The sequence below is a fragment of the Canis lupus genome, chromosome 10, assembly GCF_048164855.1.
Source record: "Canis lupus baileyi chromosome 10, mCanLup2.hap1, whole genome shotgun sequence".
NCBI lineage: Eukaryota > Metazoa > Chordata > Mammalia > Carnivora > Canidae > Canis > Canis lupus.
Genome location: NC_132847.1, coordinates 62,894,971 through 62,916,765, shown reverse-complemented (window position 1 = coordinate 62,916,765; position 21,795 = coordinate 62,894,971). Strand labels below are relative to the sequence as shown.

Below are 21,795 nucleotides of genomic sequence, written 5' to 3'. Positions count from 1 at the left end.
ATCTTCTAAAGGAATTTCAAAATGCATTCACCTTATTTGGTACACCCCCTCTTCATCATTCTGAGGCAGCTTAATCCAGTCAAGATTTTTATTTGTATACTTTTGCTTTATACTATGAAGAATTTTAGTTTTTGTTATTTTTTTTACTATGAAGAATTTTATTTTTTTAAGATTTTATTTATTCATAGAGACAGAGAGATTGATAGAGAGAGAGAGAGAGAGAGGCAGAGACAGGCAGAGGGAGAAGCAGGCTCCATACAGGAAGCCTGATGTGGGACTCGATCCCAGGTCTCCAGGATCACACCCCAGGCTGCAGGCGGCGGTAAACCGCTGCGCCACCGGGGCTCCCTACTATGAAGAATTTTAAATGCACAGAAAAGTTGAAAGAATAGTGCACTGAACACCTATATACTGACCACCTAGATTCAGCAATCTATAATACTTTATATATACATGCATAATTTTTTCTCATTCATTTGAAATTGAAAGGCAGATATCATGATTCTTCCCTTCTAAGTACTCAGTAGGTATCTTCTAAGCATAAGACTGTTTTCCTGCATAACCACAATGCCATTATCATAGTTTAGACAATAATCATCTCTAATATCATCTGACATCTAGTCCATATTCAAATTTTCCCAATTGTTCCCAATTGAGGAATATCTAGCAGTTCCATTTGGAACCAAGATCCAATTGAGGTTTATATCTTGCATTTGTTAATTTGTCTTTTTTTTTTTAAGATTTTATTTATTTATTCATGACGCACACACACACACAGAAAGACAGGCAGAGACACAGGCAGAGGGAGAGGGAGAAGCAGGCTCCATGCAGGGAGCCAGATGTGGGACTCGATCCCAGGTCTCCAGGATCATGCCCTGGGCCGAAGGCACCAAACCGCTGGGCCACCAGGGCTGCCCTGTTAATTTGTCTTTTCAATCTCTTTTAAACTAGAAGAGCATCTTGACGTTTTTCACCATGGCATTGACTTTTTGAAGTGACTGGGATGATTGTCTTTATTCCACAGTCTGGGTTTGTCTGAGTGTTTCCTCACGGTGTAATGTAGATTGTTTATCTCCTGGACTTCCCATACACTCCGCACTAAGTCTAGAAGTGAAGTAGATTCAGGTTAAACCTAAAATATTTCACCATTCACTCCTATCAACTTTGATTCATTAGACATTCTCTTATGTATAAAAATATGTTCCATGTGGCATGGTGGATGAAATCTGCTTTGTAATCAGAAAGGTTTTACAGCAGGAGACCTTGGGAAAATTATTTAACTTCTTTGAGCCTCAGTCTCCCCGTAGGTGAAAAGGGAAGTGGTAGACACTTAATAAATGTTTGTTCTCTTCCCCTAGTCTGTAGGTTCTTCGGGATCTCGCAAAGCACCACCAGGATAGATATCTCAAGCACGTCTGAAGAGCTCACGTTTCCTAAGTAAGACAGCAGCAGCAAGACGGCAATCATTTCTGTGGAGACAGTATCATCATAATGCAATATTAGCTACTGTGATCTTCTATCATTTCCTTCCTGGAGAGTTATGACTGTGGCATTGAGGATTTAAGACCTACAGCCCGAACACTACTTACTACAAATCTCTCACAAAGCTGCTGCAATAAATCTCGTGGAGGAAAGTCATTGCATAAAAAATCCCCAACTCCAGGGAGCTGGCCATTTATTTTCCTAGGAAAGAAGGGCTGTGATGAGAGACACTCCATGCTCCTTTAACTCCATGGAACAGAACCCAACAAAGCATTCATCATAGAAAGTTGAGTGATGGGCCCAATGAGAGGAGCTGGGGAAGGATGTTGGTAGGGGAAGTGCCCCCACCCCAGGCCTGCTCAGAGATTTCTCCTCAGCCTGGGGATTAGCTCTGCATAGAATCAGCACAACTGAGGATGTTGTTCCTCAAGACAAACTGCCTGCCTTTACTGATACAAAGCCACAGTCTAAACTTGGGCCCAATCTACTTCACGGATTTATTTAGTCTGCATAGTGTTTAAAAATGTTTTTATTTAGATCCCCAGCATTTAAAATTTGAAATGTAGGGACACCTGGGTGGCTCAGCGGTTGAACGTCTGCCTTTGGCTTGGGTCGTGATCCGGAGTCCTGGGATCAAGTCCCGCATCGAGCTCCCTGCATGGAGCCTGCTTCTCCCTCTGCCTCTGTCTCTGCCTCTCTCTTTCTGTGTCTCTCATGGATAAATAAATAAAATCTTTAAAAAAAAATTATAAATAAATAAATAAATAAATAAATAAATAAATAAAGCTTTGCCATTGTGCAAAGCTTGTTTTACTTTTTTCCCCCCTTCTTTATTTGAAATGTCACAGAGAAAGATAAAATCCAGATTTCTGGCATCACTAAACAAATTGGAATATTCAACAACGGTGGATGAGGTTCCTGCATTCCTGCCCCCATAGGCAGAGTGAGTAGGCTCCAGTTTTCTAGTTGCTTCCCTCCTACCTTACCTGCTTTGCAAGCAGTGGAGTCTGCATTCCCTATACTCATCTATTGCCCTGGGGTCCATTCTCTCACCTTCTGCTCCCATCACTGTCCTTGTATCAAAGTGCAGCCTTTACATAGAAAATGCAACCAACTGATTCTTCTTCAATCATGATCTCGTACACTTCAGGAGATACTTTTAACATGGCCAAGAGGCAGCCTAGAGTAAAGCAGAGAACGTAGGCTTTGCCTAAAGGCAGACTTCAGCTCAGATCCCATCTCTCCCTTCCCTGGGATGTTATCCAACTTGTGAAGTTCCTCTTGAAACTTTGTTCAAGTTTGCTTATAGCAAATTGTCCATGCTAGGACTTCCCACTTTGGGAGACACCTTAGATGTTCCATCTTCTCCCATATTCTGTGCCCTCATGCTCTCTTGGTTCAGTCCTTTCCATGGCTTCTTTGCTTCATTTTTTCTGTCTTCTTTAAAGGTACTTCTTCCTGGAACATTCCATACATGTCAGTGTTCCTCATGTTTCTGTCCCCGACATTGCTCCCCACTACTACTCCTTACCCTTCCCTCGAGCCAATGGTGGTACAGACACACAAATTGATAAACAGATGACAGCACAATATGATTTGGTTATGCTTTTTTTTTTTAATTTGATCTCTGTAGAGACTGTCAAAAAAATTTTTTTTAAGATTTTATTTATTTTTTTCATGAGAGACACACAGAGAGAGAGGCAGAGACACAGGCAGAAGAAGAAGCAGGCTCCATGCAGGGAGCCTGACATGGGACTTGATCCCAGGACTCCAGGATCATGCCCTGGGCCAAAGGCAGTTGCCAAACCACTGAGCCACCCAGGGATTCCCGAGACTGTAAAAAATTGTCAATGCCCACTGTACTTCAAGTTGTCACGGTAGGATATCACAAAAAGCTTACAATTAGCAATAATTGTACCTCGTATAAACCTTATTGGCTACCCCAGTGCCATTGTGCAAAGCTTGTTTTACTTTTTTCCCCCCTTCTTTAAAGTTTCATTTACTTAATAAATAATCTCTACACCCCCATGGGGCTCAAACCCATGACTCTAAGATCAAGACTCACACACTCTTCCAGCTGAGCCAACCAGGTACCACCTTTAACTTTTCAAAATTTATCATTATGTAAACCTTTGCTCTTTGCTGTGGCACATTCTTCAGAAGAAACATTTAATGGCTACACAATATTCCATTGCATGAATAGATAAGTCACTTAATCATTCCTCTAACATTGGACAGTTAGGTTGTTCTAATTTTGAAAGGTGAGAATGCCAAGAATGTCTTCTTATAAGTGACATTTTGCTTTGGGATTATTTCTCAGCCTTCTTTTTTCTTTTTTTAAGATTTTATTTATTTATTCATGAGAGACATAGAGAGAGAGAGAGGCAGAGACATGGGCAGAGGGAGAAGCAGGCTCCCTGCTGAGAACCTGACCATGGGACTTGATCCCAGGACCTAGGGATCATGACCTGAGCCAAAGGCAGGTTCTCAATCACTGAGGCACCCAGGTGCCCTCTCAGCATTATTTTTTTCTCACAGTACCTCCATTTTGGTCTTTTGCTCTTCTCTCCTCTTTCTCCTCTTCATGGCCCTCATGTTCCCAAAAGTTTAAAGCATTCTCTTTGGTGTCAACCTGATGGAGAGAGCATGATGTCAATAAAGAAAATAGCCCTATCTGTTGACAATTTACTTGTCAGAAAAAGCCTGCATAAGACCAATGTCCACTGGAACTGAGGAGCAACAAGCTTCTGTGTAGCTGTTCTCAGGGTGGGTTTTTAAAAAAAAATGAATGCCTAGGAGCTTTACAAGTATGTGACATCCAGGCCAGGCAATGTCTGGGACAGTGGGGATAGGTTTTCTTTACTCATATGGCAAGTCCTGTACAGAGTTGTAGAGAACCGCATCCAGAGTCAGGAAGGAAGAAGTCCCCATGCAGCTGAGAGAAAATGTTAATTTGGAAATAAAGGAGGAAGTGTTGGATTCAGTTAATGAATTTTAAGTGCCTGCTATGTGCTAGGAGTACCGACTAGATAGTTCCGTTGGCCCAGGACTGCTTGGTTGCTGAATGGAAATGCACTGATAAAAGTCAGAAACATAAAGTCAGGTTTGATAGGGAAGTGGGATGTAGCCTCAATCATAGGAAAGGCTGCCAAAAAGGAAGCAGTGGGTAACTAGCTTTTTGTGACAATTTGGCTGTTGGTAATTCAGTTGACTAGCTTGATGACTCTCCTGAGATTTTTACCTCTCCTTATGAAGCAATGTCCCACCCAGGGTCACTAAGGTAAATTACTGAAGACAAACAGCCATCTTACAAGGAGTATTTTTGGAGACTTTATTATCCATTGCGAAGCCAGCTGGCAGCACAGAAGTAGACAATGAAATGTTTCAAGGTCAACTCAAAGTAATAAGCCTTTTAAGGGTTTTCATAGGTTAATTCCTCCCTCCTCACTGTAACATCTTCTCCACTCTCCACCAAATTTAGCATCCTCTTCCTGTTGTGGATTAACAACTGTATCCTGTAAATGGGACTATTACCAAGAGAGGCAGAAAGAGGAGCATTTGCTATTTTTTCTTTGAAAAGCCCATTAAAAAAAAAGAAGAAGAAGAAGAAAGAAAGAAAAGCCCATTTACAGGCTCTTTCTCTTGTGATTGCATCCCAAGAAGTCAGTAGTGAGATCTAGCCTCTCCTGAGATCTTGGAACCAATGATACCACTTAAATGCATATGACTCTACCAAATTTGAACAGCGGAATCCCATAAATTTTAAATACTAAGTAAGAGAGAAAGAAGTAAAACTTCCTAACTGGTTGACAAACTGGCTGCAAAAAATTGTCTCCAACCAAGAGAGAGCACAGACCTGTCCTCAGCTGCTTCGATTCTTTAAAATAAGAAAAATGCAGTATGTTAGGGATGCCTGGGTGGCCCTGGGTGGTTAAGTGTCCAACTCTTGGTTTCAGCTCAGGTCATGATCTCAGAGTCCTGAAATTGAGCCCTGCTGTCAGGCTACATGCTGAGTGGGGAGCCTACTTAATATTCTCTCTCCCTCTTGCTCTACCCCTCCCCTGCTCTCTCTCTCTCATCAACAAACAAACAAACAAACAAACAAACAAACAAAATGCAGCATGTTTGGGAAGTACAAGGAAGGCAGAGTTTATGTTTACTCTCTGGTAGGCCGGACAGTACAACTAAACTCAATTCTGCTTGGGTGTCCTCTTTTTAAGCCTAAGTAAAATCTGTAGGTCTGTTGCAAAGGCAATAGAGAGTGGAGGGAGGATTAAGCCTATTTTTGCATTTAGAAGACCTATTTTTGCATTTTGAAAAGGTTCATTTTTTTCCAGGCTAGCTTGGAAAAGAGACTAAAGAACAGCCTTCAAGAGGTCTAGCCCACAGAAAAAAAGTTCTAGAGTCAGGAGAGGTTTGTTTTGCTTTAAGACTTAGAAAAGCTTCAGTGGGCTGATGAATTGAACACAGTCCCAACTATCCTATCCTAGAAAATGAAACTCTGATCTGAAGTCAGATTTCAGGGACATCAAGGGAAGTTTGTAAACCCAGCAACAATCCCTATTCAGTTGCTCTCTTGTGCTCCTCAAAAGTGCCTCTGCATCATATCCTTTTCTTTGCCTTGGCTGAAGTGGCTTTAGCATAACACTAGCCAGTGTTTACGGCTTGAGTGTTCTAAGCCTGGTTTCCCGGATCACTCCCTCCAGCCACCCAGACCCATTATGGCCTCATCTCTGTGACTGTGAAAGCAATCCACTGCTGACCCATGGAGCTGTGAGCTCACAAATGGGTGTTGTTTTAAGCTGCTGCGTTTGTGGTACTTTCTTTCACGGCGACAGAAAACAAACTCACCCACCTTCCTCTTTTCTTACTCAGGAAGAAGCTACCAGAAGACCCATTAACTCAACTATACCCTCTAGGAAGAAAAGGGCATCTCTAGAACTGAGCACCCATACTGCCCTCTGGTGTAGAGCTCCCATAAAACAGGCATGGGTAAGGGCCGCTCCCCTTCTAAGAATCTGGTTGTCTCCATTGCAATGAATGAAACTGGAAATATCGATGCCCACCTAGCACAGGAGTCCCTCCTCTTCAGAGTTTAAAGCAGATCTGACCTAACAGTCCTGCTATCCTCAAAGTTCCCTGAAATGCGCGGTGACAAACCTATTGCACACAGTAACACATCATGAACCGTGATAGGGTAAGAAAAAGGACAGCTTTTCAGACTGTCATCTTTCCACTGCCCAGGCCATGGGCCAGAGAGTTCTGCTGGGGCGTGTCCGCGCTCTGCCCAGAGCCTGCTCCCAGGGGCCCCAGGCCCCACGTATGCTGTGTGCCTCCCCTAGCCAAACAGAAGCCCCTGGGAAAGGAAGTGTGGCCATCTCCTTAGCTAATCACCTGCCAAATCAGCTTGGGTTTATTCTAAGTGAGGACCATCCTTCCCCTTCGCTCACACCCACTCAAGCTTCACTCTTCTCTGTCAGCCCAGCAAACTCAACAGCTGGTGGTTTTACACACCAGCCTTCCCTCCTGGAAGACTAAGAACCTCAGAGGTTGAGAGGGCACTAGAGCTGTACTTTGGGAACTGCTGAGCATTTAAGTTTGCTTTTGTGCTGGGTGGGCCCTGTACCTGGTGCTGCTAGAGTGCTTCAGGAAGGTGCAAAGGGCATCCTTTCCAGGCAAATTAAGAGTGCATTTCCTCCCCAGGTTCATTCAAGTGCATTTTGATAGCTCTCAAGCCAAGGTGCAGGGAAGCAGGTGTTTTTGCATTTTGCCTTCATAACCATCTTGTGAGGTAGATAATAGTATCGTCATTTTGTGGATGACACTTAGGTTAAATGACTTATCCAAGGTCACAGTCAATAAGCTGTGGAATTGGGATTCAATTTAATCTTTTTTAGAAGTCCGTATGTGGTATTATGATTCATTTTTATTTGTATTTATTTACTTTTATAGATTTTATTTATTTATTCATGAGAGACACACAGAGAGAGGCAGAGACACAGGCAGAGGGAGAAGCAGGCTCCATGCAGGCCCAATGTGGGATTCGATCCTGGGACTCCAGGATCACACCCTGAGCTGAAGGCCGATGCTCAACCACTGAGCCACTGAGACTCAGTGGTCCCTTATAATTTATTTTTAAATAAACTTTTTATTTCAGAACAGTTTTAGATTTACAGAAACATTATGAAGATAATACAGAGTTCCCATATACCCCACATCCAGTTTCTCTTATTATTAACATCATCCATTATATGGTACATTTGTCACAATAAACCAATATTGATACATTATTGTTAACTAAAACCCATGCTTTATTCAGATTTCCTCAAAGTACCCTAATGTCCCTAATGTCCTAATGTTCCTAATTTCCCCAATTTTCCCTAATGTCCTTCTCTCCTGTTCCAAGATCCCATCCAGGACTCCACATTACATTCAGTAGTTAAGGTCTCCTTAAATGCCTCTTGGCCTTGGCCGGGGCAGTTTCTCAGATTTCCCTTATTTTTGATGATCTTTAAAGTTTTGAGGAATGCTGGTCAGCTGTTTTACAAAATGTACCTCCATTAGGAATGCATGGTTAGACAGGGGTTATGTGTTTTCAGAAGACCATAGAAGTTAAGTGGCATTTTCATTACATTGTATTGGGGTGAATATTATCACTGTTGACCTTCACCCAAATCAAGCTGAGTTAGTACTCGCCACATTTCTTCTTTGTAAAGTTACTCTTTTTTCATTCTTTTCATACCGTACTCTTTGGAAGAAAGTCCTGTGGGGGGATCCCTGGGTGGCGCAGCGGTTTAGCGCCTGCCTTTGGCCCAGGGCGCAATCCTGGAGACCCGGGATCGAATCCCACGTCGGGCTCCCGGGATGGAGCCTGCTTCTCCCTCTGCCTGTGTCTCTGCTTCTCTCTCTCTCTCTGTCTATCATAAATAAATAAATAAAGCTTTAAAAAAAAAAAAAAAAAAAGAAAGTCCTGTGCAGGCCACTCTTATGGAGGAGGGGAGATCTGTTTCTCCTCCTCAGGGGCAGAGTATATACATAAATTGTTTGGGACACTTCTGTATGGGAAGTTTGTCACTTCTCATTCATTTACTCAGTCATGTATTTATATCAGAATGAATTCATGGGTGTTTATTCTATATTTTGGGTTATTATCCAATAGGACTTTATTTCATTGCAGATAATTGAATTTTAATCTCCTGGGTTTTTTGTTTGTTTGTTTTTGTTTTTTTACAAGACGTTGCTTGTGGTCCTGATTCGATACCATGGAGGTGATATTTTGCCAGGACCTAAGGTCCCATACCCTGGAATCCTTTCCCATCTGGTTCCTCCCTTTGAGGCTCCCAAAGGACATACATGCCAGAGGACAAGGCCAGGCAGAGGAATTCTTATTATCCCTGGATTGATCTCTGACCTCTGTCAAAGTATAAATTTCAAAAGCTGAAAACACGACTTTCTCAAAAATATAGAATAAACACATGTCAAAGATTTTATTTAACTCATTAATTATTGAGGGAACCAGTAAGAAGAGAAACGATACATGCAGGCAATTTTAAAAAGAACTTCAGAATAAGGTCACTGTGAGATACAAAACTGGTTTACTGCCCTCCAGGGCAATAAAACCACAACTTTTGGGGGTTATCTTATCTACTAGTTAGAAATCATTTGCATCTCTAGTAGTCACAAATCCACAAGTTAACAGGCAAAGTCACCTGTCTCAGCCTCAATAGTAACTGGCAAAGCCAGAGGATGGTATCTCCTCCTGGGAAATTACATAATTTTTTTTTTTTAATGTGAAAGCTATGGTCCTTTTTTTTTTTTTTTTTTAAGATTTTATTTATTTGAGAGCAAGAGAGAGAGAGAGAGAGAGCACAAGCAGAGGGAGGGGGAGAGGGAGAGGGAGTGGGAGAAGTAGGTAGGCTCCCCACTGAGCAGGGAGGGGAGGGAGCTGATCTCAGGGCCCTGAGATCATGAGTTCAGCTAAAGGCAGATGCTTAACTGAGCCACCCAGGCACTCCGAAATTGGATAATTCTTAAATAAAACTGTTAAACTACAGTTTGGCATGACATTGAAAGGACAGGTTGTGCTCTCTTAAACCTACCGTGTTTTGGATAATTTTTCTTAACTCATAGCCCGATGTCATTTCCTGTGGAACTATGAGAAAGCATTTTGTGGCCTTCTCCTAGGATCCACGCTAGTTTTACTCCAAGAAAGAGAAGTTCCTTTCTAGGGGGAATGTAGCCTTAGGCCTCTCTATGGAGACTGGAGATGGCAAAGGGATTTAGCACTTTAGTTAACTTCCCATTCACACCGATAGCACCACTTCCTGGCACTGTGGTCCAAGAAATATAAAGCCTGATCAATACATATTGAAGGGATTCAGAACAAGTCTCCCCAAAACGTGCCATTTTGGCATATGGACAATATTGAGCTGAAGACAGTCAAGAGTGGCAGATTCAAGGAAAACCTACATCTCCCTAAAGTGCCTCAAAGAATCCAGATAGAGGGTCTGGTCCAGAGGGAGAACTATCACCAGAGATAAGCATATGGACTGGGGGGATAAGCTGCTGGGAGGACAGGGGTGGGGGCTGGGGGGTGGGAGATTCAGAGCTCTGCAGGCTTAGAGGTTAAATTCCTCTCTGTGTCCCATTGTCTCTGCAGGGCAAGGCAAATATTTGTTTACCAAACATATGCTCTTCCCATCTTCCTGTGAGTTGTCTTCCTCCCCCTTTGAATCCTAAAGATTTTCTTTAGCTCAGAATGGCATGTAGACTTCAACAGCCTGAGTGCCTGTGGGTATCATATTCTTAAGAGCTCCAATTTGTATGTATGTTTTCCTCCTGTTAATATGTCTTTTTTTTTTATTTTTTATTTTTTTCTGTTAATATGTCTTATGTTAACTTGATTATTAGACCAGCCAAAGAACTGAGAAGGGTAGAGGAAACATCTTTCCTCCCAAGAATTTCAACACCCTCTTTTTCCTATTGTGGGACATAATGAGGCTTGACAGTGGACAGAACCTTGATTTCTCTCTAGAAAGTGAAATATCAGGGCACTTGGGTGGCTCAGTTGGTTAAGCGTCTTGCCTTCAGCTCAGGTCATGATTCCAGGGTCCTGGGATGGAGCCCCACATGGACCCCTGGCTCGATGGGGAGCCTGCCTTTTCCTCTCCGTCTGCCTCTCCCACTGTTTGTGCTCTCTCTCTGTCAAATAAATAAAATCTTAAAAAAAAAAAAAGAAAAGAAAGGAAAGTGAAATACTCTACATGGCTTTCAAATTTTAACATTACAAAAAAGCACTACTTTTTACTTAATGTCTTTTAACTGAGTGGTGAGATAGGACTATATATTTGTATAGCTTTGTATTCTTCACAGCATCTGGCATTTAAGTCTGGCATATTGCAGGCACTCTGTAAATGGCAGCTGCGTGAATAAGGGGGTATTATGACTTGGGGGTTTTGGTGAAAATGGGATTATGCAGGAGGAAGTGTTTTGAGAAGCCTACACCAATGACTTGCTATTTGTGAGGCCATGCTGTGAGGGGATGTCTTGAGGACACAGTATTCCGGAAGAAGTGGTTTCCAAAAGCACAAGAAAGCCTCTTATTTTTTATAATGTGACCCAGATGGCAATACCAAATACTAATAATTATGATGATACATTTTTTAAAAAAGAGGCCAGGCCTGTCAACATCTGGCTTTAGATGACAAATTGGCTCATTATCAGGAAAAAATATTTATTGAAACATAGCAATGATCAATGACTCAACATATGCCTGTTGGAGAAATCAGGCAGTTATTTGTACATGTGGTATTTGGTGCATAGCTTTGCAATAGGGAAAATTTCCAAGACGAGCACCAGGGACAGGAAATTGGACTTTGGGGTCCTGGTCTGATCATCTGGAATATAGGGCTAATTGGAATGCCTCCTTTGGAGGTTGCTTCATTAAGGTTTGGTTGAGAGCTCAGAAAGCTTTGAATCAAAGATTCTTCAGCACTGTGCTTAGCCTTATTATTTTAAGTAGAAACCTCAAAGTGGGCCATTTTACTTGTTTTTCAGGCTTCACTGTTTTTCTGTGACATTAAGCCTTTTCTAGGAATTTACCTAGATTGAGCTCACTGTCCCTTTTCTTCCATCTTCAAAAACATCTTAAATATTATTTAGCATAGAACATATCGAAAGACTCAGGTACCTCCATGGTCACAGATGATAACACCAGAAGACCAGCTAGAGCAGCACTTGCTACAACAAGCAGCCTTGTGGAAAGAACGTAGGCTTTAGTGTCAGATGGCTCTCAAATGGAATCAGGAACCTAAAACATATTAGATGTGTGATCTTAGACATCTTTTAGTATTACTGGGTCTCTGTTTCCTCATCAAGAAGAATGGGAATACAAAAAAAAAAAAAAAAGAAGAAGAAGAAGAATGGGAATACTACCTGCTTTGTAGTATGGCTTTAAGAATTAGAAATCATATTTGTATAGTTGTTGGAGCATAGCAGATACTTAATAAATAATAACAATTATTATCATCCCTCTTCAAACACCAATAGTTAGATGCCTGGTGGGGAGAAGCAGAGGTTTGGAAATTCTTTCCATGATGGTGTCCTGAGCTGGGAACATGGATAGTAGAGATCTCTGATTGTAAACCTGATGGGAGCATCAGGAAGTAGGCAGCTTTGAACTCTTCAGTTGCCTTGAACTTGACCAGCATCAACCACATAATAGATACGCCTCGCATGCTCACAGCTGAAAAGAAAGCAGGCAATGGAATGAGTGAGAACCAGATAGATGGGACCAAAATAAATAGCATTCATTACCTTCAGTTAGGGTACAGATTCCCAGCTCATAAACCGGAACTGAAGTTCAAAGAAATAATTAGAGTAGTGGTTAGGAGCTCAGATTCTGGAGGAAGACTACTGGGCATACTCTAAATATGTTTCTGTTTCCTTATCTGAAAAGTGGGAAATCGTCAGGATAGGCTAGATTATGCTGCAGTAAGAGATGACACCCCAAATCTCAATGATAGACAACAAATGTTTCCTTCTTATACACACTATATGTCCTTCATGAGTTGACTATGTCTCTGCTCCATGCCATCTTTATCTTCAGACCCAGGCTGACCAAGCAGCCACTGTTTGGGCACTGCCAGTCACCATGACACAGTGAAAAGAGAACATGGCAAAGCACGCACTGGCTTTTAAAGTTTCTTTGTAGCAATGTCACATGGCACTTCTGCCTTTATTTCACTGGCCAAAGAAAATGGTATGTGTGGTTACTCCTTAGTCTAACAGGAATTGGGGGGATGGATGTCTGCTATGGGTGGGAGCACTACAGGAAGGTAAACTAAAGTACTTGGTGACTAAATAAATACAATACTAAAAGTCCTTACCTCGTGGGTTGTCCTGACAATGAAATCAGTTAACTTTATACCTAAAGCACTTAGAAAAGGAATGGCACCTATTAAGCATAATATGTGTTTGCTATTATTATTGCTGAACATCATACAGTGGGGTAGTGACAGAGCTGAAATGGATGCTGGGTGTTGAATTGAAAGGAAGAAAAAAATTTGTTGTACTGAGAACCACGGATCCACAACTAAGGACCGGACACATGTAAAAACGAATGTAAAGCAGGTTTTCTTTTTCTTTGCTTTGTTTTTGTTTTTTGGCTTAAACATCAGAAATTTATTTTCTCACAGTTCTGGCAACTGGAAGCCCAAGATTAAGTTGTCAGTAGGGTTGGTTTCTGTTGAGATTTTTCTTCCTGACTGTCCTTTCCTCTGTCTGCACACACCCCTGGCACCCCTTCCTCTCTTTTATGAGGACCCAGTCCTATTGGATTAGGCAAGCAGGTTTCTTTCTTCTTCTTCTTCTTCTTTTTTTTTTAAGATTTTATTTTTAAGTAATCTCTACATGTCACATGGGGCTTGAACTCACAATTCTGAGATCAAGAGTTGCATTTCTTTTTTTTTTTTTTTAATTTTTATTTATTTATGATAGTCACAGAGAGAGAGAGGGAGGCAGAGACATAGGCAGAGGGAGAAGCAGGCTCCATGCACCGGGAGCCTGACGTGGGATTCGATCCCGGGTCTCCAAGATCACGCCCTGGGCCAAAGGCAGGCGCCAAACCGCTGCGCCACCCAGGGATCCCAAGAGTTGCATTTCTACTGATTGAGCCAGCCAGGTAGCCAGCAGGTCTTTAAAAAAGAGAAAGGGAGCTGAGGGAGAAGGGACAAAAGGAAAGGTGTAGAAGGAGACAGAAAGAAGTGAGAGAAAGAGGGAGATGCAGAGGGGAGAGACCCCAACCCTCAAAAGCCAAAGGTCAGAAAGCTTCAGGGGACAGGGAGAGAAGCAACCACTCTTGGAACACGCATTCGGTGATGACTGCCTCGGTCAAACCCGTTCTTTTCCCCAGGGTAAATGTCATTCTTGTCGGTTTGTTACACCTTTCATAAAAATGCTGATTTCCTTCAGCAGCTAGGACCCCTTCCATAGTCCCTTAATTGTTCTCATCAATCTTGAGTCTACGGTTGGTAGGATGGTCAGAGCACTCACTGAGGAAGGAAATTTCCTCCAGGGTCCAGCCTTCGATGATGAGAGCATTCCTGACTCAGAGATGCTCAGTGCTGGGCTTGAGATCCAGGTGAAAGCTAAGCTCAGGTAGAGGCTGGAACACTCCATTCCCCAGGCTCCCACTTGTGACACACAAGTGTCTGCGAAGTGGCAGAGGGTAGGGATGTCTGGATCTGAGGCAGGACACTGTCCCTGAGTCTGCCAATAATCATAAGAGCTAACTTTCAAATTGTATGCACCATTGCCCAACACGCCAGCAGGTGCTCACATCTAATGACTCATCATGTTCACAACCCTAGGCTGTGTGATCATTGCCTCCATTTTACAGGGGGAGAGACTGAGACACAGGGTAAAGTAACTTGCTCTTGCCCGGGCTCAAGGTTAAGGTAAATAGCTAAGCTCACTTTGAATCCAGGCCATTTGCTCCAGAGTCCATAGTATTGATGTCTATAATCTAACATCTGTCTTTCTAATGCCTGCTTGGGGGCACTACTTCTACTGTGTGTGTGTGTGTGTGTGTCCCTAATAAAGCATATGAGCCCTGATTTGGGACTCTGGACATATAAAATCTAGAACTTAGTTTTATTTTGCCTCCCAATAGTAAAGTCTTTTTACTTATAAAATAACACGTTTATTGTATTTAGAAACTTGCTGTCAATTGTCATGAGTACACTGGCTCCATTCTACCTTTATTTATCTCCAGAAATGTTACCAGCACAAACATGAAGAGCTTCCTTGTAGCCTACCAGGAGCCTGTTTCTGTTGACCTCAGTAAAATGCCCTTTCGGGAGGTGTGTCCCTAGAGCCATAGACATAAAGCATAAAGCATAAAGACATAAAGACATAAAGCATCTTCTCATGTCCTCCAAGGTGTCCGTCTCCACATTGATTGCCTGCTCCTGGCTCCCACCAGCAACTTGCCTCCCCTTGACTATCATTAGCTGTCGTGGGCTAATTTTCTTGCTGAGTCAGACAATCAGTCTTAATTGCCTGTTCCCACCTCCAGCTGTGTCTCTTCCTTGCGGGAGGAAAAACCTCTCTCTCAGGGCTTGGTGCCTGCCCATGATCCCCTTAGATCAGATGCCCAGGGAGGCAGTGCAGGCCACCTAGAGGATTTCCTACAACTTCTGAGCCCTGGGGTTCCCCATTTTCCTGGGCTGTGCTAGAGGAAGATGAGGGTTTTGTTCAAGTGCTAAGCCTCCTCTGCTGCCAGCTCACCATCTTGCCCTCCCCTTTGTCTTCTTCTCATAGCTGACTAGTGCCTATGTCCTCTGTTTGCCCCTCCAGACATGCTTCCATTCTTCCTGCACTGCCACCTGCCCTGGGAAGCTGACCTGTTTGGACCTCATCAGAGGGTGAGAAGCCCGAGCAGGACACCTAGTTGAGGTCAGGATGTTTTATTCCCCTGGCACCCTCCCTGTAGATGCTCCTCAGGTTCTCTCAGATGGAAGATCAGAGTTCTTCTCAAGGGAGCCCTTTTCTCATGACTTTTTTGGAGTTCTGCTAAGCACTCCCTCCCTTGACATTAGGGTGTGTGAGAGACAGGATTATTGGCCCCAGTTCCTTGTACCTCCTGGTATGTATGGAGGTCTATTGTCCCTTGCCCTTGGTTTTGGCCTTGGTTATGACTTGCTTTGGCTGATGAGTGGAACCAATAGTTTTTGCCGTTTCTAAGCCCAGGCCTTCAGAAGCATCATGTGTTTCCTTGTGCCTTTTTTGTGCCTCTGCCATCTCCATAAGAAGAGCTTCCTCTGGGCACTGCTGCCTCTTCAGTCCGGGCCCTAGAATGAACCCATGTGGAACGGACCAGATCTTGATCTGCATAGAGCAAGCAAGCCCAGCTGGACACCAGCATAAAGCAGAGACCGTGCTGAGCCAGAGGAACTGTCGGCACCACCACCCTCAACACACACCCCTGAGAAATACATGCTTAGCTGCCTTGTGATAACGAGTGGTAACACGCCACTGTCACCAGCACCAGGGATACCGTACTATTCTTTACGCTTCCCTAATACCATACTCTTACACTATAAATACTCCCTTTATTAAACCCTTGGAGAACCATCCTAATTTGAGTGTCATCTGTTTCCTGTAGTGACACTGAATGAATGATACAGGCACAGGGCCCAGTCCTTCCCTGTCACTATATCACATTGCCAGCGAAGCTCAAAATATGACATGAGATACCAGCTGCCCCCTCTTCTTTGTTTCCCACTTGCCACTCAATATTCCACTGAAACCCTGATCTTAAAAGCCAATAATGGCATTTAATTTTATTCTTTTTATATGTTAATTTGTTTTCAATTTTTCGACTTTTTATTTGGAAAAAAATTTCAAACATATACAAGCAGAGATATCAGAATGAACACCCTCGTCCCTGTGGCTCAGCTTTGGCAGTGATCAACATTTTGCCAATCTTATTTTCTCTCCTGGTTTTTTTTTTTTTTTTTTTTCCTTCTGAATCTAATGACTTTTTGGTTTCCAGGGGGGAATCCAGAGGTCCCATCTCAGCTCTAGCCTCCTGTGGTCTCTCCCCAGCATTTGTTGCTCACCCCTCTTTCTCTGCCCTTGCTGTCTCTGAGTTGCCTTTTGCACCTGTGACTGCTGTTTCCTGTTTTTGAATGTTAGCACTTCTTTTTTTTAAAAAAGATCTATTTATTTTTAGAGAGAAAGTGAGCACGTGTGAGCATGTGGGAGGAGGGGCAGAGAGAGAGAGAGAGAGTCTTAAGCAGACTCCATGAGCTGAGCAGACAGCTTGACTCGGGGCTCCATCCCACCACCCTAAGATCACAACCTGAGATCATGACCTGAGCAGAAACCAAGAGTCAGTCACTTAATGGACTGTGCCACCCAGGTGCCCCCTGAATGTCAGTGTTTCTGAGGCCCTCGTCCTTCACTCATTTTCCCTCTACATCTTCTTCTTGAGATGTCTCATGTACTCCTATGGCATAAACTGTGAGCCTGCTCCATCCCTGGGCTATACTTTCTGTCAGCCCCTGAAGTACCTTCACTTGAATGTCTGTATATACTTGAAACTGAACATGTCCAGCCTAAACCAAACTCAGTGATTTCTCCTTGAATCTTCTCCTTCTTTAGCTCTTAATCCGGGCTTCCCATCTCAGTTCAGAATTTCCCTAGTGACCAGTCACACGACTAGGTATCCTATTACCTCTCTGACCCAGATCTGACTATCCCACTTCTGAATGGTCTTTCTAGTTCTTTTCTTGTTTCTTTTTTGACCTCCTTGGTTCAGACCCTCATCATCGCTCAGTTGGGATATGGTAGTATTCCCTCTGATGAGTCTCTCAGTGTTATTCCTCTCCTCAGCGCTAGTATCATTTCACTAAATCATATACCTAATCAGGCTAACCTGAGCCCAGCTTATAAATCTTCTACGGTTCCATTCTAAATGTATTCTGAACATTTTGTTGTAATATTGAAGCCTCTTTACCACCTTGTCTTCTCATCTCACTTCCTATACTCTGTCCTCCAAATATAGGGCCCTGCTTATTTCCCCTATAACACACCACATGATTTCATGTAGCCTTTGCTCATACTGATCACTGCTTCATGTTTTAAGGTAAAAAAAAAAAAAATTAGATGTTGGTTCTCAAACACTAGTTTCAAAGTGCCCCTTCCACAGTCCTTTTGAGATTCTTCTTGGCTTCTGAATTTGTAGTTCCTGCCAAAGGAAATAGTCAACATGGTATTTAATTTTTTGAGCAGTCTCATTAGAGTTTCTCTTTTCAAAAGGGGCCCCTTTGCCATGGCAATGAGTATTATCTCCATAGAAATACCGTCAGTGTAAAGTTTCTGACTCTTCCATAGGACTTTGTGTGCCCCAGAGCAGGAATGGTGTGTTACTCATCTTTTTATACATCCCCAGTGCCTGACATATAGAAAATGCTCCGTAACTATTTGTTTGAATTGCATCTAAATGAGCAGTGGGACCAGGAAGTAAGATCTGGAGAGGAAACAAATGTTGTCAGCCAATTGCAGAGAAAACTGCCAAACATAGAATCTATGAGCTGAGAAGCTGGGGTCACCCCATTCCCTGCAGTGAGAGCCTCCAAGCCCATCAGATGTCAGTTGTATTTGCAAAGCTAGGAGTTCAGGTGGAAGGTTGGATTTTTCTTCATTAAACTTGTCATTCCCCAAGGTGCGGCTCTGACAGGAACCCAGTGAGATGTCAAGCTGAGACAGCTGTTGCCAAACCTGGTGGAGGCATTTCAGACAGCCGGGGACACAGCTGTTGCCTCAAACTTCATGTGCAACATCCTTCTCTTCTTTAAGGAGGTCAAAATGCTTAACAATAAATAGTAAGAAAGAGGCAGTCGTGGTATGATGGTAAAGATCATGTGGATTCGAGTCTCAACTCTGGTTCTTATTAGCTGTGTGACTTTGAGTAAATTACGTAACCCCTCTGAGCCTCATTCTCCTCATTCATAATACTGGTTGCTGTGAAGACTGAGTAAGAAATGTTTTATGAATTGTAGATCATTATTTAAATATTAGGTAAAATTAGAATATATTAAAATCATGTTTAGTCTTTGCAATACACACATATTAAGTATAGAATGGTCAAGATGATACATATTTACTCTCTTTTATAATGTCCAGCTCTCTGCTCTGAACTGTGATAGACGTAGGAGTTTATATAAGTCAGTTTCCTGACTTTAAGAAATTTACAGTCTAGCTGCGAGAGGAGACCAAGTTATTCCCTACTCCTCCTGTTTCTATAGAGAAGAAGAAATTTCTACTCCACAACCAAGGTAGACCAAGGTAGACCATCCTAAGAGAGGAGGAGTGATGTACATGATTGGTGAGTTGGGCAAAGAGACTGAGCATGGTGTCTCAGCACGTTCTTTCTTCTGTCTTCCTGAATTAGTAGGTCATTGGGAGTGCATGCTTTCTCTATTCTTTGTCACAAAGTAAGCCTTTGGATGGCACTGGGTGGGGGATAGCTATGGTTGTCCAGCTCATTCTGTGACTAGATGGGTTAAGGTTAAGTTCTGGGGGAGGGTATTAGGAGGTGCATTGTATCTTGGCATTTAACACTGTTTCCTGTCCTTGATGCCATCCTAAGGTATTATTCCTTCCTTAAAACCTTCAACATCTAAATCTCCTCCCATTTTTTTGGAAGTACCTGCAACTTACCCACAGGGCTTGAACATAACTCGGGATCAAACTACTTCTCCGACTTTAGATTATTTCAATTAGACCAGTGCCTTAGGAATTCCGCGAGTCTCTCTAGGAGGGCTTGCCCCTCCAAGTCTTCAGAAACAGATCAGAATGCACCCCACATCTGATTCACTTGTACGTGTCCCATCAATGTGAGATGTTAATGTGCTTCTTTATCTTTGGCTTTAAGCTCTGGGAGGCATGGTTTCCTCTTTGTTTATCTTATTTGGGATTTGATGAAATTCTTGGATCTGCGACCTAGTGTTCTTCACCAAAAATTTGGGAAATTCTTAGCCATTATTTTCTGATATTTTTTCTGCTTGTTATCAGTCAAGGTTCCACCAGAGAAACAGACCAGTAGGGTATATGGTAGGATATGTGTCCAGTAGGCTATGTATGTATATGTGTGTGTGAAGGGACTTATGCAAGGAATTGGTTTACATGATTGTGAGGACTGGCTAGGCAAGTCTGAAATCTGCAGGATAGGCTGTCAGGAAGGGCAGGCTGGAATGTCTGGGGCAGAAACTGATGTAGTCCACAGATGGAATGTCCTTTTTCCTTGGAGAAATCTCAGGTCTTCTTCAGAAACTTTCTTTTTAAGAAACTTAAAAAGTTTCTTTTAATTAAAAAAACTTTAAAGGTAATCTCTACAGGGGGAGATTACCTATAAAAAGGTAACCTTTTTGGGGAAGATTGCTGGGGAAGCCCCAACATGGGGCTTCAACTCATTATCCCAAGATCAAGGGTCATATGATTTACTGACTGAGCCAGCCAGGCATCCCTCAGCCCTGTTCTTAAGGCCTTTCAACAGATTGGATAAAACTCATCCAGATTATGTAGGATAATCTCCTTTATATAAAGTCAACTGATTATATATATTAATTACACTTAAAAAACACCTTTGCAGCAACACTGGATTAAAGTGTGGTTGAATAATGGTATAATTTCAAATAGTGCAACATTATTTATATCAAATCTACCTTATTTAAAACTTTAAAAGTCATCATACATGTAAAATACCACAGGCAAATACATGCGCAGTTTAGAGTGACAATGAAATGAATACTCGTGTACTCATTCTCCAGTTAAAGAAATAGAATATTAAAAGAAAAAGGCAGAAGGAGAGGGAGAAGCAGACTCCCTGCAGAGCAGGGAGCCCCATGTGGAGCTCCATTGCACCCTGGGATTATGACCTGAGCCAAAGGCAAACACTTAACTGACTGAGCCACCCAGGCACCTCACTTCTGAATTTATAAGGTCTTTTATGAAGAGGTATTCACCTCTACTTGGGTAATAGAAGTGGAACAACTGCTTGGAAAAATAAACTAAGGCCGTATCATGGAGACCTGAGAAGTTTGTGTTTAAATCAGTAAATGCAAGGAGCTGTTGACATATTTTTAAGTTTACTTATTTCTTTTTAGTAATGTCTACACCCAATGTGGGGCTTGAACTCATGACCCAAAGACCAAGAATCCCATGCTCCTCTGACTGAGCCAGGCAGGCACGCCCAATTTGTGAGCAGAAGAAAAGAAAGAGAAGAAAGTTGGAACTATAAGGTTTGGGTTTGAGTATGGAGAGGAGTAGAGTCCAGGATTAGTCTGTAAAAATCTTCCCTTGAGTTCCAGCCTCAGGATCAGAAGAGTAACACTCTGGATTACTGTTACCTGTGTTTGTAGTTCATGAAGAACCCAAGAGATGACCTGTGGTAACAACAGAAATGAACCTAAGGAGCTTCTTAGCCCCCACCAGAGACCCATAATGTTCTGTGTCACAGAAAGCAAGGGAAGAGAGAATTTCATTAAGGAACTGACCAACAAGGTTAAGTGGTGCTTTCATTTTTGCCTCTATCCAATTTATTCTCCAAACAACAGCCAGAGCAATCTTTTAAAGGCACAAACCTGGTTATGTTGCAGCGTCAGTGGTTTCCCTAGGATCTTTCTAAGTAGAGCTGGTGAGGAAGAGCCCTCAGTTTCTTTCCATTTGTAAGCCTAGAGCTCCCTGGAGTTGTATTTCTCCTTCTGCTTTGAGAAGCCAACTCGAGGAAGAGATGCTGACAAAGCAGACAGCAGCAGAGATGAAAAAGAGAGAGAGAGAGAGAGAGAGAGGACTAATAGTATTCAAGTTTCTAAATTCAGCCTCACTTTGAGGCCCAGGATACCACAGTTCTTTTTGAGTTTGCTCACGATGGTTTTATCCATGCCAGTTTGAGTTAGAGTTCTGTCTCTTGGAGCCCACAGAATCACTCCTGACTTATATACTCCTCTTCAGCAATGCATTCCCTAGAACATTTCACTGGGGCTCAACTTAGATCTTTAGCAGCACATTTGAATTGTTCCAGTGAGGCTTATGAGGATTTATGGGATCTAAAATCTCTAGTTTCCCCTTATACAAAAAAGGATGCTACATAGCTAAAGGGTGAAGTGGTGGCAGGTGACTCAAGGAGTCACTGCATTTATATCTTGAGATACAACGGGTCGTTGTGGTAGTCACGAGGGCTGCCTACCATCATTCCAGTTCCCCTTTCAGCCAATTGAATCCATTGAAGGTAGCTATGTGATGTAT

At 42.5% G+C, this 21,795-nt stretch overlaps 1 long non-coding RNA gene and 1 other non-coding gene across 15 annotated transcripts in view; one reads left to right on the top strand and one right to left on the bottom strand.

Annotated features, from left to right (window-relative positions):
- LOC140641801 (uncharacterized) overlaps window positions 1-21,795 on the top strand; it is a 179,807-nt gene that overhangs the window by 18,333 nt on the left and 139,679 nt on the right. For 11 of the 14 annotated variants that reach the window (XR_012038396.1, XR_012038393.1, XR_012038392.1 and 8 more), the window contains exons 2-4: window positions 1,359-1,768; window positions 6,358-6,474; window positions 15,340-15,438. This is a non-coding gene — a long non-coding RNA (uncharacterized lncRNA). Of the gene's footprint in view, window positions 1-1,358; window positions 1,769-6,357; window positions 6,475-15,339; window positions 15,439-18,211; window positions 18,378-21,795 lie in introns of those variants that run through there. The other 3 variants (XR_012038397.1, XR_012038394.1, XR_012038398.1) reach the window with 2 other exon arrangements.
- LOC140642074 (U4 spliceosomal RNA) lies at window positions 3,309-3,445 on the bottom strand. The gene has a single exon (XR_012038642.1). It is a non-coding gene; the product is annotated as a U4 spliceosomal RNA (small nuclear RNA).